This window comes from Urtica dioica, chromosome 9 (genome assembly GCF_054948205.1).
Source record: "Urtica dioica subsp. dioica isolate 48M chromosome 9, U.dioica_male_clone48M_v1_H2, whole genome shotgun sequence".
NCBI lineage: Eukaryota > Viridiplantae > Streptophyta > Magnoliopsida > Rosales > Urticaceae > Urtica > Urtica dioica.
The window spans coordinates 10,659,686-10,676,440 of NC_142764.1; the positions used below are offsets into that span (position 1 = coordinate 10,659,686).

The 16,755-nt window shown below is 35.6% G+C and overlaps 1 non-coding gene across 1 annotated transcript; it reads right to left on the reverse strand.

Annotated features, from left to right (window-relative positions):
* Nucleotides 1–4,701: 4,701 nt before the first annotated feature.
* Nucleotides 4,702–4,822, reverse strand: LOC149384892 (U5 spliceosomal RNA). Its single transcript, XR_016301522.1, has one exon. It is a non-coding gene; the product is annotated as a U5 spliceosomal RNA (small nuclear RNA).
* Between the last annotated feature and the right edge of the window lie 11,933 nt (nucleotides 4,823–16,755).

Consider the following 16,755-nt stretch of genomic DNA (forward strand, 5'->3'; position numbering starts at 1 on the left):
GCTTAATTTGATCATTAACTAAGTTGGTTTACTTATATGTGCATTGTGTAGTGTATTCCCTTGTATTGTTTCTATGTGGGATCATTTCTAAGACACATGACACAATAATTTGCCATAGTAATGTGTCTACTCTATACTCTGCATTAGAAAATAGTTACAGTTACCAGAATAAATAAATAAATTAATGGAAAAACATTTTCTTTTTAGTTGGCCAAAGTATGGACTAAGGAGCACTAGAATTGAATTTTGATATGAATTTGTGAGAGAGAGAGAGAGAGAGAGAGAAAATAAAGTTCATAAATTCTGGATTGTATTACCCATTGACAAATCAAAGTAGCCATTGAATTCGATTTATAATATATGCATCTCACATATAAAATAGGTCACACACAAGGAACATGCTCAATACCGTTTGATGCCAACTGTTTTATCCGTTGGGAGATGTCACGCAAGATGTTAGAAGTTGAGTTATAACATCACTAACCTTAGGAGATCTCACACGATGTTGGAATCACAAGATGCGCCGCCGTTTGCAGCCCCTCAGTTCCAGTGGGTTGTTGTTCCCTATCACAGCCAACCAACCACCTGCGCCGCCGGAGACCTCTTCTTCCAAATTTTGTTGTTTTTTTTTCTTCGTCGCCAGCTTTCAGATCTGGATCAGAAATTTTCAGCAAGGCTTTTATCGCAACCATCGCCCTTTTGCTGTGCACCATCTCCTTAGTGGTCGGGTTGTTATTCTATCCAATAAAAAAAAAACCAGTGTTTAAATGGCTGGAATTTGCCGGTGACGCCGCTGCCGGACCAAAAACGGTCGACGAAAGCTAAAATGTCGTTTTTCCAATATATGTCGTTCGAAATCCGTCAAAACGACACGCCGTTTTGGCATAAAACGACCGAGCTTTTTCGTTTCATATTATTCACAAAACGTGTAATATTTCAAGGAAAGTCGCCGAAGGTCGAGAGAAAAGAAAGAAAAATTGAAAACAGGAGCTCCAACTACAGCCTGGGAGACGAGCACAACGCCGGCGAAAATCGGTGAGTATCGACGAATTCCCTTTCGTTTCGACATGGTGGAGAGAAAAACTAACATTATTTTGGCGACAATCGGCGAATCCCGGACGGCAAACGTAAGCGTTTCGTTTGTCTTAAACTTCAGCTTTTTTTTTTGTTAACAACATCGCGCAAGAAATGTTGGAGAAGATGTGTGGAGGAGAGAGAAGGAATTTAAAACCCTAATGGGCCAAAATAAAATAAATTCCAACTGAATTAAATAAAAAAAACAAAAGTCACGAGATATTCAAAATAAAAGACCCAAAACGTTTATTAGAAAAACGTTTTTATTATTATAATACATATATAAATTTAAAATCATAAATAAAATAAATTTAAAAAATGAAAGATATATAAATAATACGTAGATATATTTATATACACCTATCTATAAATACATGTGTATTGGGTATAAATATATGTGTATTAGATAGACATAAATAATAATAATAAACATATTTGCGTAATGTTTAAATTTATTATTTTCGTATTTTAGACATTTTGTGGTGTAACTTCAAGTGTGGAATATTTATGTTTCATATATATGATTCGTATTGTTTGAAGTTTCGATTATATTTTCAAGGATTTTTTTATTGATTTATTCGGCAACATTATTTATGTCCGACTTTTCATCGGCATGTCGGTTTTTCATAAAAAAAAAAAAAAGCATTTGAAAACGGCATAACAATTGTCATTTTCAACATTTTTTCCGTTCAGTTTTCCGTCGGGATTTTTTTATTAATTTATTCGGCAACATTATTTATGTCCGACTTTTCATCGGCTTGTCGGTTTTTCATAAAAAAAAAACATTTGAAAACGGCATAACAATTGTCATTTTCCACATTTTTTCCGTTCAGTTTTCCTTCGGCGGATCGACTTTTTTGTAAATCAGGAGACTCGAAACGGCGTACTCGTATGCCTCAACTATCGTTGGCTTCTGTTGAAGAGCAACGATCAGATCCTACCGTTGCTTCAATAATGTTGTTGTCATCTCCATAAACGCGTCCAACCTTGTATGAAATTTCTTTGAGATAGCCCCCATGACGAGCTGCTTTGATACAAAATTGATACGGCCCGGGATTCGATCTCGAAACGAGAGCTTTGTCAATCTATCACCAATTTTAGCTTTCCCTCCTTGGAAGAGACTAATTTTTTTGTGATTGATTATTGGCTATTTTTTCATTAATTCAGGGTCTATTAGATAGACCTAGGCTTAAATATAATGGGCCGGACCCAAAACCATAATCATAGTTGCATAAATAAAACATGAGTTAGTTATCTAAATTCAAAGTAATATAAAGGAATAATTTAAAAACCTAATTGCATAAAATAAAATCCAAATTCCATAATTGAAAACCTCTAATTTCCCTAAATAATAACACTATATACTAAATAGATCATGCAATTATTCTTTTTCTTGCATATGATACAGTTTTACAAACTTTCAATCGCCCATTTAAGGATACGTGGTTTGCTATATTTTCTTTAAAATAATTAGTGGGACTAAGTCACTTGAAACGTTGATATTGCAATCTAACCAATGTTTCACCTATGTTTCAAATCTAACCACGAATAATGACGTGCCTTTATTATTCATTTAGCAAATTACTACATTATCTTCTATTAAAATTCGACTAACATCAACATGTAACCAACGTTTTGATCGTCCATATAATGCAATTAATACACGTCAACCTTTTCCTTTAAAAAAAATGCACGTCAACTTTTAGTAGTCCATAATATTTAATTTCATTTTTTATAGTTTAATTAGTTGATTTGAAAAGGGTATTTAAATATGTGTAATCCATAATGTCAATTATTTTTTTTTATATTTTACACGCGATAAGTTTTGGCTGGTTGAAAAATTGGCTATTAGTTGGTTGTTTTCTTGAGTTAATTTCAATTAATTTCCGTTTATTTTACATGCGATAAGTTATGGCTGCCTGAAACGTTGGCTAGTAGTTGGTTTCTATGATTTATGTTACATAAGTATATTTTTTTTTATCATTTCTAACCGCTTATTTTTGGAATTGGTTAAATTGCAAAATTTACCAAACGATGGCTACATCCTTAAAACCATATTTGAAATTGGCTACGTTGCTAAATTACCATTTTCTTTATTGGTCTAGTCATGGCTCAATTTTTTTTTAACAAGTATTTGTTGCAACTAGTCAATTTTTTACTTCTTTGTAAAGACCTAGCTCAAATTTCATTTTATTAGAGAAATAGCTCACCAGGCCGAAATTAATTAAATTAACTGAATAGTTTATTTAATTAACTTCGGCTTGGTGGACTATTTTCTTAATATAATGAAACTTTGGCTATTTTTTTAACGGAGGATGGACTCTTGGACTACTGGTCTAATTGCCTCATTTTTTAAAACCGTTTAAAATTGTTGGAATTGTTCTATTTGGGACTAGACCGGACCACAAACTTCAATAATCCTATCATATTCTTTTGTAAAAGATTAAAAAAAAAATTCACTGTTCTTCTTGCTCACTCTTCCACAAATATCATCACCAAAACCGACGTCATGTTGCAAGCCATCACTGTCATTGCAGCTCGTTGCACATCGTCGATATTGAGAACCACTCAACGCCTTCATTGTCTTCATCTTCTCCAAAAAATATACCAATTTTTAACGGTTAGAGTTTTAATATGAAGTTTTTTTTAATACATTTTATTAGTTTATGTTTATGTTATTTTAATAGAATCAGCGTAAAGTAATTTGGAATAAGTAAGAACTTGTAATATATTCTAAATATTTGGCTATTTTTTTGAGATTTGTGGGCCTCATTAAAACCTCCACGCCCACTAATGCAGTGCGACGTGAAGAAAAAAGTGTCACATGAGTTCATTGCTAACCGAGTTTTTTCATTATCATGTCTCGTAATGGACGAGACTTCCCTAAGTGAGAAAAAACCATTTACAAAGTTATGAGAGTTTCCCTTACATAGCCTATGGACAACCTTATTAGCCTCACGTCTAGACCAGCTATACTCAAAAGACTCAAAATATTCAGCGGTACACATAATCAGATCATAGGGGTTCCAAATTCCAAACTGGAGTGCTTCGACATAGCAATATCATTCATGATTTGCTTGTTATCCTCCTCTACTACAAGTGCTTGATATTTCTGAATTTTGTTAACAAGACAACAAAAATTTACAATTTATTCCTATTTTGTTTGGTTTGAGCCTTTGAGGTCATATAATCAAATTTCAATGAATCATCTTATTTACTTGTTTAGTTTGTATAAATGTTAAAAATAATTCCGAGTAATGTGCTTCATATTTTCCACTATGACCATCTATTTCACGGTATCATAAATTCAAAGGGCTCTCTAGATAGATAATCACATGAAAACTCAAGTTTTGCCATATAATCTATATTTTATAAATTTTAGGTAAATAGCCAATTTTATTAACAAAGAAAAAAACGTTAATTAGTGTAAATAATCGTTAATGATTATAAATAAACCATCAGGCTTTAAGAATATAAATGAAATGCAAAAAAAAAAACGTCTATACAATATCACATCACCATAATGACTATTTATTTAAAATTTACAAAAAATTAATTATTTAACAAATCTTCAAATTTGGATGATGGATTAATTATTTACAAATTTGATACTCATAATTGTAGGAGCTTCCTCTTAGAAGAAGCACCGCAAAAAATAAGAGTATGCCACTAATTATGACAAGCACACGGTATTCTTTAGTAAAAGGCGAAAGATAAAAGATGTGTAATCTTAAACTTTCAAGTGTTCGAGTGAGTTGAAGTTCACACTTCCCTCATGCACTTTCCCGAATAGAAAATAGGAAAATGTCTGAGTATGTACCTTGTGCCTTTATGCACTAACACTGTTCTTCCTTGAACATGAAGATCTAGGATTCCTTTCTAGAACTCCACTCTATCGCTCTATAACTAGGAAATTTGTTTCCAAACTTATAAGAAACGATGTGCCAACTCTAAAAACTAAGTGGGATGGTTATACTTGTTGTTTGTAACCCACGATCTCCAACACTAATGAAAGAAGCAATTAAACGTGCGACTAAGAGTCACTCTTGTGGCCATCTCTTCAATGGGAGTACTCTATGGTGTTTTTGCTTCGATCATTGCTCAATGAGCTACGTCCGAGAGTGATACGATGAAGACAAGGCCTCATCTTGGGGGATTGTTTTTTCAAAGTTGACCTTCTGGATTAAGTGGTTGGTTGCACACTTAGACTCAATCCCTTTTATGTTGGAATCGATCTAGGGTTTAAGAAAATAATTAACGCTTCGGTAAGCGGCGGAATTTAAAAAAAAATCTTTTACAAGTAAAACCAGTTTTTACTAACCTAGACAAAAGAGCAAGTACACGTAATTAAAAACTATTATGAGCTAAGAAGTTACTAACCTTTCTTGAAGCTTGATCTTTGAGAAGCTCTTAGAAAGTTGCAACGCTCGTCTCCCCTCGCAGCACGTCCCTCTTTCTTTCCTCGGCACCTCGAGCAACCACGAAAGTTTCTATCACTAAATCACTCGAGAGAAAATGAATTAGTGAGTGGGCACTTTTAAACACTACGACTTAAGAACGAGTCTTGAAGTCGCAGAGCTAAACTCTAGGTCAAATGAGGACCTAGGTGCCAAAACAAAATCGAAAATAAACTAGAGAGAGAGAGGAGTTCGGCCACAATGTCTAGAGAGAGAGTCTCTCAATCTCTAACTTGTGTGGAATGAGAAAACAATGAGAATGAGGGCCCTATTTATAGGAGAAGGGTTAGCCTTAGAAATGGGAGTTTCCTCTTTTTTCCAAGCATTCATGAGCAATCTCTTATTGCCCTTTTTCTCCATATGCGCCCAACATCTCATTCCCTTAAGGGATTAGTTTCCTAATTTGTTCCTTCTCTAGGTTGGCCGAAATTTCCTATACAAGTATGGGAAATTTGTTTCCTCTTTTTCTTTTGGCAAGTATCTTCATACATTAATGCACAAAAGGAACTCTCTTTCTCTTGGGTATTTGGGCGCCCATTTCTCATCTAGAAGGAGCTTCTAGAAGCTTCTTCTTTTGTTCATGACAACATGAGAAAGGCCCATTAAGAATTTTCAATAAAATTCTTATAGAATGAAATTAATCCACAATGCCCAATAAGACTAATATTGGCCGAGTGAAACATGTCATAAAATGACCTTGTCAAAAAATTTATTGACCTTCATTTCATCCTATGTCTCAAAAGACAAAAATACCATTTTGACTATTTTCGTTCTTGTTTTGACTTAGCTTCCAGTTTAACTATTCCTACTCGATGTGATTCGTGACAGTGACCTCATGGACCCAAATGAACAAAGCTTGAGCTAAACACTTGGACTCAAAAGTTCACAAACTTTTTCCAAGTTTAGCTTAATGCCAACTGACTCCACTAAAGAGTTGACACTGAAAATCTCTCGGTTCAAATGAATTTATTTTCTACTCAAGAATTCAACCTAATTATAATGAGCGGATCCACTGAATATTATCTATGTTTACCCTTCATGAATGTCATCAGCTAGTCGGGATTTACTAAATTACCATTTTACCCTTCTAGCTGTTATTTCCTCAACTCCGTTGTCGCTTGTGAGTAAGTTAGAAACAATGTATTGACGAGGAACTAACAAGTCACATTGTTTCATCCAAAAGAGTCAGGACTCAATTTGGACACTGGCCAGTTCATTTATTCACACTCCAAGGAATAAAGCATGAGGTGACATACATTGCATTTCAGCAATCTTGTACATGAATTCCATATCTATGAGAACTTCACAAAGTTACTCATGACATTCTCACAACTTAGTACTTCACCAGTAGGCCCTGTTCGGAATCACATAGTGAGTCCGAACTCTGACTTTCTCAAATGAGAATACGTAAGCTGTGAAATGGCATGTCTCATTTCAGGATTAAGGTAAGCATGATGCAATTCATACATAGTGACTTCGAGACATAAGAGGTTAAATGGTTTGTTCTTATCTTGTCTCTAGAAGTGCACTGGTCAATTCAGTACCTTCGGAAGATACCTAGAATAACTATAGAGTCTCCAACTCTCAATGCCTCATAACCAGACATCATAGATTCTTCTAACAATCGTATGGAGGTCAATAGTCCTTTGACCCTAAGATTGCGAATATATCGTTTTAAACAAACTACGAAGAGTTTGTTCATGCAAATCTACATTTGTCTCTTCGTAAGTTGTTAAGTTTGTTTATGGACTAAAAGACTAAGTTTTTATCATAAAGCTTCAAACAAAGAAAAAATGAATGAACGTTTCAACTTTATTATTAAACGAATAGGCAATTACAAGCAAGAGTCTTCATGAGACTTTATTACATCAAATGTACAAAATAAAGACTACAACTCTTCTTGTGGGCACCATTGACAACATTTTAATCCTCCCTTGAGGCTCTGCGAAAAGATATGAGTGATCAAACCAATTTAAAAGGTGGCTAGTCAAAATTGGTGTATTGATATCTTGGCTAAGCATTAATGATGTGTCATTTACTTATAAAAGGAGATTTTTTGCGGCCTTCTCTTGAGGGAATAGATTATCATTTCGTTTATAACACCTTTGGATTTTATCAAATCTTAAAAACTTAAATCCTAAACTAAAGGACTAATCATAAACTTGTTTAAACTCTTATAGGCAAAATGTCTCTCAACTCTCTCTCAACCATTCTTTACTCGAATAAACTCGAAGGCGAAAATTACATCGACTGGAAACGTAACCTCGACATAGTCCATACTGTCGATAAGCACAAATGGGTACTCACCACCCCCTGTCCTCAAACGAATGATGATTTGACACGAGAGGAAAAAGACGCCATTGCGGCGTGGCTCCGATCCGATGAGATTGCGAGGTGCTATATTTTGGCATCTATGACCAATGTGTTGCAACAACAACATCGTGACATTGAGACTGCCGCCGATATGCTCTACAATATCCATGAGATGTTTGGAGGGCAAGGACGTCAAGCAAGGCAACAAGCGATCCGACAGTTTATGAACTATCTCATGAAGGCTGGAACTCCCGTTAGAGATCATATGTGATCATTAGCTATCTAAACGAAATAGCGATCCTTGGATCTGAGATTGATGGGGAGACTAAAATAGACGTGATCTTGGAAACTCTCCCCGAGTCTTTTGATACGTTCAAGCTGAACTACTCCATGAACAAGCTAGACTACACTGTTACCGAGCTCATGAAGGAGCTTCACACCGCTGAGGGACTCACTAAGAAAAAGAGGACTCAAGGAGAGATACATGCTACTGCCTCCACCTCTGGATCTAAGAAGAGACCTCGCAAGGCCGAGAAGAAGAACCTACCTAAGGTTCAAAAGAAGAAGAAGATGCCAAAGGTTCCGAAGGTGGACAAGTCTAACAACAAGTGCCACCACTACAACGAGCCTAGTCACTGGCGTAGGAACTATCCTGCCTACCTCAAAACTAAGGAAAAATGTATTGTACTTGTTACCAAAGCTTGCTTAGTAGCTGATAATGTAACATCATGGATTATTGACTCCGCTGCTACTAACCATATTTGTTGCTCCAGCTTGACTGGTTTTAGGAAAAGCAAAAGCTTAGAGGATGGCGACTTCTGCTTCAAATAGGGTGATGGGAGCTTAGTGTCTGCGAGGATGTGGGATCCGTGACGCTGTCTTTTGAAGACTGCACTTTAAATTTGAATAATGTTTATTATGTTCCTTCCTTTGGGAAAAACTTAATATATGTTGCTCGTCTTTTAGAGCAAGATTATTGTTTAAAGTTTATAAAGAATGAAATTCGTATTTCTTTTTCAAATTCTTTTGTCACTGATGCATGTATGAAGAATGCTCTTTTCTACATTTATCGCACGCAACCCTCTCTTTTAGACACTGAAATAGATAATGATCTAGTTAGGGAGCCAAAGATGATCAAACTTTCTGATTTCTCTGATCTAATAAAATCAAGTATCTCTGGCACTTAAGTCTTGGTCATATCAGCCTAGACAAGATTAAGAGACTTGTGAGGGACGGTCCACTCCAAGTCTCTGCAATAGGTTCACTACCTACTTGTGAATCTTGCATAGAAGGAAAAATGACTAAGCGACCTTTCTCCGATAAGGGTCGAAGAGCCACTGAGTTGCTGGAACTTGTACATTCTTATGTATATGGTCTGCTCAGTACACAGGCACGGGGAGGATACGAATACTTCGTTACCTTTCACCGATGATTACTCAAGATATGGTTAAGGTCTGGCTAGCAAAGCAATTCAATATGAAGGATCTAGGAGAAGCCGCGTACATTCTGAGGATCCAAATCTTTCGAGATCTGAAGAACCGGACTTTATCGCTCTCTCAAGCATCTTATATTGATAAGGTGATTGATCGCTTCTCGATGCAAGACTCCAAGAAGGGCCAAACACCCTTTAGGCATGGAGTCTCACTCTCTAAGGAACAGTCTCCCAAGACTGCACAAGAGATTGAGGACATGAGAAAAATTCCTTATGCCTCAGCCGTAGGAAGTATCATGTATGCTATGCTTTGTACTAGACCTGATATCTACATCGCAGTTGGCGTAGTTAGCCGTTTTCAATCCAACCCTGGACCCGAGCACTAGATTGTTGTTAAGCATGTTCTTAAGTATCTTTGAAGAAATAGGAACTTGATGCTTACATATTCAGGTACTGACTTGACTACGACGGGATATACTGACTCCAATTTTCAAGCGGATAAGGATTCTAGGAAATCCACTTCGGGATCTGTGTTTATCCTTAATGGTAGAGCTGTTGTGTGGAGGAGTATTAAGCAATCTTGCATTGCTGACTCCACAATGGAAGCAGAATATGTGGCATCTTGTGAAGCATCCAAGGAGGCTGTATGGCTTAGAAAATTCCTTAAGTACTTGGAAGTCGTTCTAAACGTCGACGAGCCCATCACCTTTTATTGTGATAACAGTGGGGCTGTCGCTAACTCAAAGGAACCTCAAAGCCATAAGCGCTCTAAACATATTGAGAGGAAATACCATTTGATTCGAGAGATCGTGCAGCGCAGAGACGTGGAGGTGAAGAAGATCTCAACGGTGGAAACCCTGGCAGATCCATTCACCAAGGCCCTAGCGAACAAGGTCTTCGACCAGCATCGGGAGGGATTAGGCATGAAGGACTATTCACATCTTCTTTGAGTCAAGTGGGAGTTTTTTGTCAATAATGCCCACAAGAAGAGTAGTAGTGTCCTTTTATGTACATTTGATGTAATATAGTCTTACGAAGACTCTTGCTTGTAACTGCTTATTTATTAATAAAAGTTGAAACGTTCATTCATTCATCCTTGTCTGTTTGAAGCTTTATGATAAACTATAGTCTTTAGTCCTTAAACAAACCTAACAACATATGAAGAGACAAATGTAGATTTGCATAAACAAACTCTTCATGGTTTGCTTAAAACTGCACATTCACAATCTAAGGATCAAATGACTATTGATCTCAGTACGATTGCTAGGAGAATCTATGATGTCTGGTTATGGGACATTGAGAGTTGGAGACTCTATAATTCTTCTAGGTATCTTCTGAATGTATTGAATTGACCAGTGCACTTCTAGAGATAGAATAAGAACAAACCATTTAAGCTCTTATGTCTCGAAGTCACTACGTATGAATTGCAGCATGCTTACCTCAATCCTGAAATGAGACATGTCATTTCATAGCTTACGTATTCGCATTTGAGAAATTCAGAGTTCGGATTCACTATGTGATAATGAACATGACCTATTGGTGAAGTACAAAGTTATGAAGATGTCATGAGTAACTTTGCGAAGATCTCATAGATATAGAATTCAGGTACAAGATTGCTGAAATGCAATGTATATCACATCATGCTTTGTTCCTTGGAATTTGAATAAACGAACTGACCAGTGTCCAAATTGAGTCATGACTCTTTTGGATGAATCAATGTGACTTGTTAGCTCCTCGTCGATACATTGTTTCTAAATTATTCACAAGCGACAAAGGAGTTGAAGAAATAACAGCTAGAAGGGTAAAATGGTAATTTTGTAAATCCCGACTAGCTGATGATATTCATAAAGGGTAAACATAGATAATATTCAAGGGATCCACTCATCACAATTAAGTTGAATTCTTGAGTAGAAAATAAATTCATTTGAACCGAGAGATTCTTAGTGTCAACTCTTTAGTGGAGTCAGTTGACATTAAGCTAAACTTGAAAAAGGTTTGTGAACTTTTTAGTCCAAGTATGTTAGCTCAAGCTTTGTTCATTTGGATCCATGAGGTCACTGTCACAAATCATATCGAGTAGGAATAGTTAAACTAGAAGCTAAGTCAAAACAAGAACGAGACAAGTTTTACGAAAATTGTCTAAAGAGTATTTTTGTCATTTTGGACATAGGACGAAATGAATATCAATAAATATTTTGACATTGTCATATGATGACAAATATCACTCGGCCAAGTCTAAGGAATTTGGGCCTTGATGATTAATTTTATTTCATGGAATTTTACTTGAAAATTCTTGATGGACTTTTCTTATGTTGTCATGAACAAGTGAAGAAAAATCTAGAAACACCTTCTAGAAGCCCTATATGGCCGTCCAACATAGAAAAGAAAGGGAGATTATTTTGTGCATTGATGTATGAAGATACTTGCCAAAGGAAAAAGAGGAAACAAATCTCCTCTTTGAGGAAAGAGATGGGCGGCAAACACAAGGCAAGGAGAGAGCAAAACAAATAAGGAAACAAATCCAAGGACTTGCATGGCAAGCCTTGGACGTGTGAACGTGATAGAATAAGGGCAATATTTGCTCATGAATATGTGATATTCTATAGAAGAGGAAACTACCTTATTGAAGATAATTCTTTTCCTATAAATAGAGCCCCCATTCCTCTCATTTTATTCATTCCAAAATTTTAGAGATTGAGAGCTTCTCTCTCTAGAACACTTGGCCGCCCCCTTTGCCTTTCTCTCTCTAGTTCTTTTCGTTTTTGTTTTGGCACCTAGGTCAACATTTGACCTAGTGTTTTAGCTCTTCGACTCTTAGACTTGTTCTTGAGTCGTCGTGTTTAAAAGTGTCCACACACTAATTCATTTCTTTCTCGAGTGATTCTTGTGATAGCAACTTTCGTGGTTACTCGAGTTTCCCGAAGAACGAAGAAAGACGAGCTATGTGGGGAGACAAACGCTTCAACCTTTCCTAAGGCTTCTCAACGTTCAAGCTTCACAAAGGTTAGTAAATGAGTAATGGTCTTTAATAGTTTTAATTTAAATATGAACATGTGTTTGCTCTGTGTCTAGGTTAGTAAAATCGTTTTACTTGTTTAAAAGAAATTTTTTTAAATTCCGCCGCTTGCTTTAAGCGTTAAATCTTTTCTTAACCCTAGATCAATTCCAACATTCATATCCACCATTTGAAACTCAAGAAAACGAGTAATGGTCTTTAATAGTTTTAATTTAAATATGAACATGTGTTTGCTCTGTGTCTAGGTTAGTAAAATCATTTTACTTGTTTAAAAGAAAATTTTTTAAATTCCGCCGCTTGCTTTAAGCGTTAAATCTTTTCTTAACCCTAGATCAATTCCAACATTCATATCCACCATTTGAAACTCAAGAAAACGGCCCACAATATACTTCTTAGAGCTCGTGTCCTTTGTTTTATACTTACCATCCAATGAATCTCAAAGATCTTTGGAGGAGCGTTTGGAGCTATATAGTTTCTATAGCGAGTCATTAAGACTATTCATCACGTAATTCTGTCACAAGTAGTCAGAATCTTTCCACGCGTTAAATGCCATTAGCACTTGTGGATCAGTTTCCTCCTCGCGAGACGTTGGTAGATCATAGGTCAAGAATCGCGCAAGACCGATTGTTGTCAAATTGAACAATATCTTTTGTTGCCAACGCTTGAAGTTCAGCCCCATGAAGTTCTCGGGCCTCTCGGCCGGCATAATGGCGGTGGGCAAGCATTCCACAGAACCGCTCGAAAGAGACCCATGGATCCATTCATGGCCGTATGAAAAAGCAACATCTATTGTATTTCCTTCCACTCCAAACGAGTGATTTTCCCACGACATTTTTGAGGATTTAGAAGCGGCCCTAGAGGCGACATGTCGCTTCTAAAAGTGTCGCTTCTAATTTTTAGAAGCAACTTTATATGCGAATGACCTTTAGAAGCGACAAAGTCACTTCTAAAGGTCATTTAGAAGTGATTTTTTTTTTATCTTTAGAGGCGACTCTAAAGGCTTTTTTTGTAGTAGTGGTAGCTGTCATCGAGGTTTGGTCCCACCAGCATCAGGACTTGGATGGTCACATTGGTCACAATCGGGGTGTTCACCACGTTGGGAGTTTCGGTGATGTTCCCATCACCAATCACGTTCGTCGTGTCGTTTTCGTTCGTCATGTCTACAAGGCAAATCAAAACTATTAGTTTTCTTCGAAAAATCAAAACGGAAAAATAATGAAAATTCACTATTTTCTTCCTCGCAAATAGTCTAAACAACGGTTAGAAGCTTCAAGATTGTTAGCAATGTTATGAAAAATATTGTAAGGGAAAATTAAAACAATTTGCGAAAAATTAATTAAGTAAATCCAGAAAACTAATAAACAATACTGAAACAAAACAACATAAGAATATGGATAAAATAAATCGGTATAAACCTTAACTGGAAAGAACAAATATATAAAGAAATAAAGGGGATCGTCGAGGCTTGTTTGATTTCAGATCGTATCGTGTTTAGGGGGAATGGAATCACGGAATTCCGAGGTAGAGGGAGAGAGAAAAAGCACATGACCAACATATAAAGAGTTGATCGAAATTTTAGCTATTAGCTTGAGTGATTTATTTTCTTTCTCTTAGACCCATATTTATAGTGGTAGAATGGAGATATTCTAGGAAGCTCCTAGAGATATTAATTCTCATTTATTCTTTCATATTTTGTAGTTAAGCATGAGCCATTGGATCTTGACTACAAATCCTACTTTTTCTCTCATCCATCAGATCATAATCTAGAATATTTATTTCCATGTTTTTCTCCTATATTTAAGGAATCTAGATATTTGAGAATAATGATGACAATATCTTATTTCATTATTTAACAGAGAGAATATCTCTATCATAATTATTCTCATAGATATTAGAAAATTAATTATGACAGAGAGTAAAAGACAATATCTTATGTCCTTATTTAATGGAGAGAGAATATCTCAACCATTATTATTCTCTCTCTTATTTGATTAGTTACCTGATTTCTTTTCCACAAATCTAACAACTAATTAAAGAGAGAATATTGAGTAATTAATACCCAATGTAGGCACCTACCTCATCATCATGGCTCAAGGAATTTTTGAATTCTACAGTGTTCATAAGACCAAACTTAAAATTCAATTAAATATTTACTTGATCCAACAATAAATAATAAATAAAAAAATTGGCTACGTAAGCCACCTAAACTATAGGAATTGTAAATTAGCCAACCTTTGGTAAATACTTTGTAAATAGCCAACTTGCATATGTGGCAGCCTATTAACTGCCTTTTTTTTACATGTTTGGCTGAGTTAAATAAGTCTTTTATTAATCTGTTAATAAGTTAACGTGGCTATTTACAAGAAATTAACCAAAGGTGGGTTATATCCTAATTCACTATAACCGTGTGGCTATATAACTTAATAACCCATAATAAATTCCACAATAAATATTTAATTCCGCAAATAGAAAAATTTCCGAATGAATGCTGATAAACAATTTAAAGCTGTGAGATTGTAATAATAATATTTATTATTACCATAGAGTTCTTATTCGTCTTTATCGAAGCCGAATCGAGGACTATTGACCTAGTAATAGAAGCTTAACAAATCCAATGAAAAAGACGAAAAATTCTTTTTTTCTTTTTCCATCAATTCGTCTAATCTTGGTCAAATTCTCCACCATGTAAGTCAAGACCGAACCCTCCTTTATACTAGAATTATATTTACTCATGGTGACGAGTGTCCACTGAACCCTCCTTTATATTATAATTATATTTACTCGTGACGAGTGTCCACTAATCTAGTCAGTTCGTGATCAAGATCTTCCAGGTTCAACCCGTATCGAGAAAGGTCAATTATTATGTTATACTTTTGTTGATACATATATACCCTAAGCACCGCTGCTTCCCCAGCGAAAGATTATTCCGAACGTTACTTATTTCGATAGTGTTAGCAATTTATCGCAACTGGAATCAACCCTTAGGTGAGTGATCATTAATCTTCTTTCAGGAAGGCTGGATTCCGTATCTGTCAACCACTTTCTTCTCAGATCATATTATGAATTCTCAAGACATAAGTTTAATCAGCGTCTCAGTAGCCTTTAACAAAATGAGTCAAAGAACCCAGCGATATGAACTAGAAGTCCATGATCACTTCATGATTTAGATCAAGTCTCACTGTGACCATCATAAGTGACCCCGGTTAGTGCGTCGTAACGGTACTTAAACACCACATCTACAACCAAAGTCTGTCCGGGTCGTACACTTACCAAAAGCGCAGAATGCTCCCACAAAGTGATAACCCTTCACTCGTGTTCCACATATATGCTTTTAGATACAGCTTTCCATGTGTGTATAAATCATCGACCACGTTTTAGCTCACCGCCTGAACTTAGGTGCCCAACACGTTATTCAGTTTAATACGGATGCTATGGAAGATAGTGGTTATTGATTCTGATTTCAGAACTCAATCCACTAATCATACGATGCTAGTAAAATAACTTTTTATCCAATTCAGTAATCATTCATGTTTATTATCTTCAAGTGGACAATATTCCTAACACCACTTTCATCTCAGATCATATTCTGAATTCTCAAGACATAAGTTTAATAAGGGTCTCAGTGGCCTTTAACAAAATGAGTCAAAGAACCCGGCGATATGAACTAGAAGTCCATGATCACTTCAGGATTCAGATCAAGTCTCACTGTGATCATCATAAGCGACCCCCGCTACTGCGTCGTAACGGTACCTAAACGACATATCTACAACCAAAGTTTGTCTGGGTCGTACACTTACCAAAAGTGCAGAATGCTCCCACAAAGTGATCAACCTTCACTCGTGTTCCACATATATAATTTTAGATACAGTTTTCCAAGCGTGTATCAATCATCGACCATGCTTTAGCTCATCGCCCGAACTCAGGTGCTTAGCACGTGATTCAGTTTAATACGGAGGCTATGGAAGATAGTTGTTATTTATTCTAATTTCAAAACTTAATCCAGTAATCATATGATGCTAATAAAATAAATTTTTTTTTTTATCTAATTCAGTAATCATAATAAAATAAACTTCTTATCTAATTCAGTAATCATTCATGTTTATTATCTTCAAGTGGACAATATTCCTAATAAATCCTCGTTTTAAAGATTACAAAAATCTGTAAAAATAAAATATATATTTAGATCTTGACGATCAGACTAGCCAAAAAATCAAAAGTTGCGTAATAGTCTCATAAATTATTCATGCTGCACTTCTGCAACAAATTTATCGATATTAACATAAATAAACTCAATTAGCCGAAATTAACACAAAATTTTTAAGAGTGCGATTGACCCAAAAAAATAAATAAACACACCACAAAATGATTGTTAATTTTTTTTTCTTTGGTATAATTACAAAGATAATTCTACATACAGAATGAAAGGTTATTGATAGGAAACAATTACAAAGTGAATAAAATTA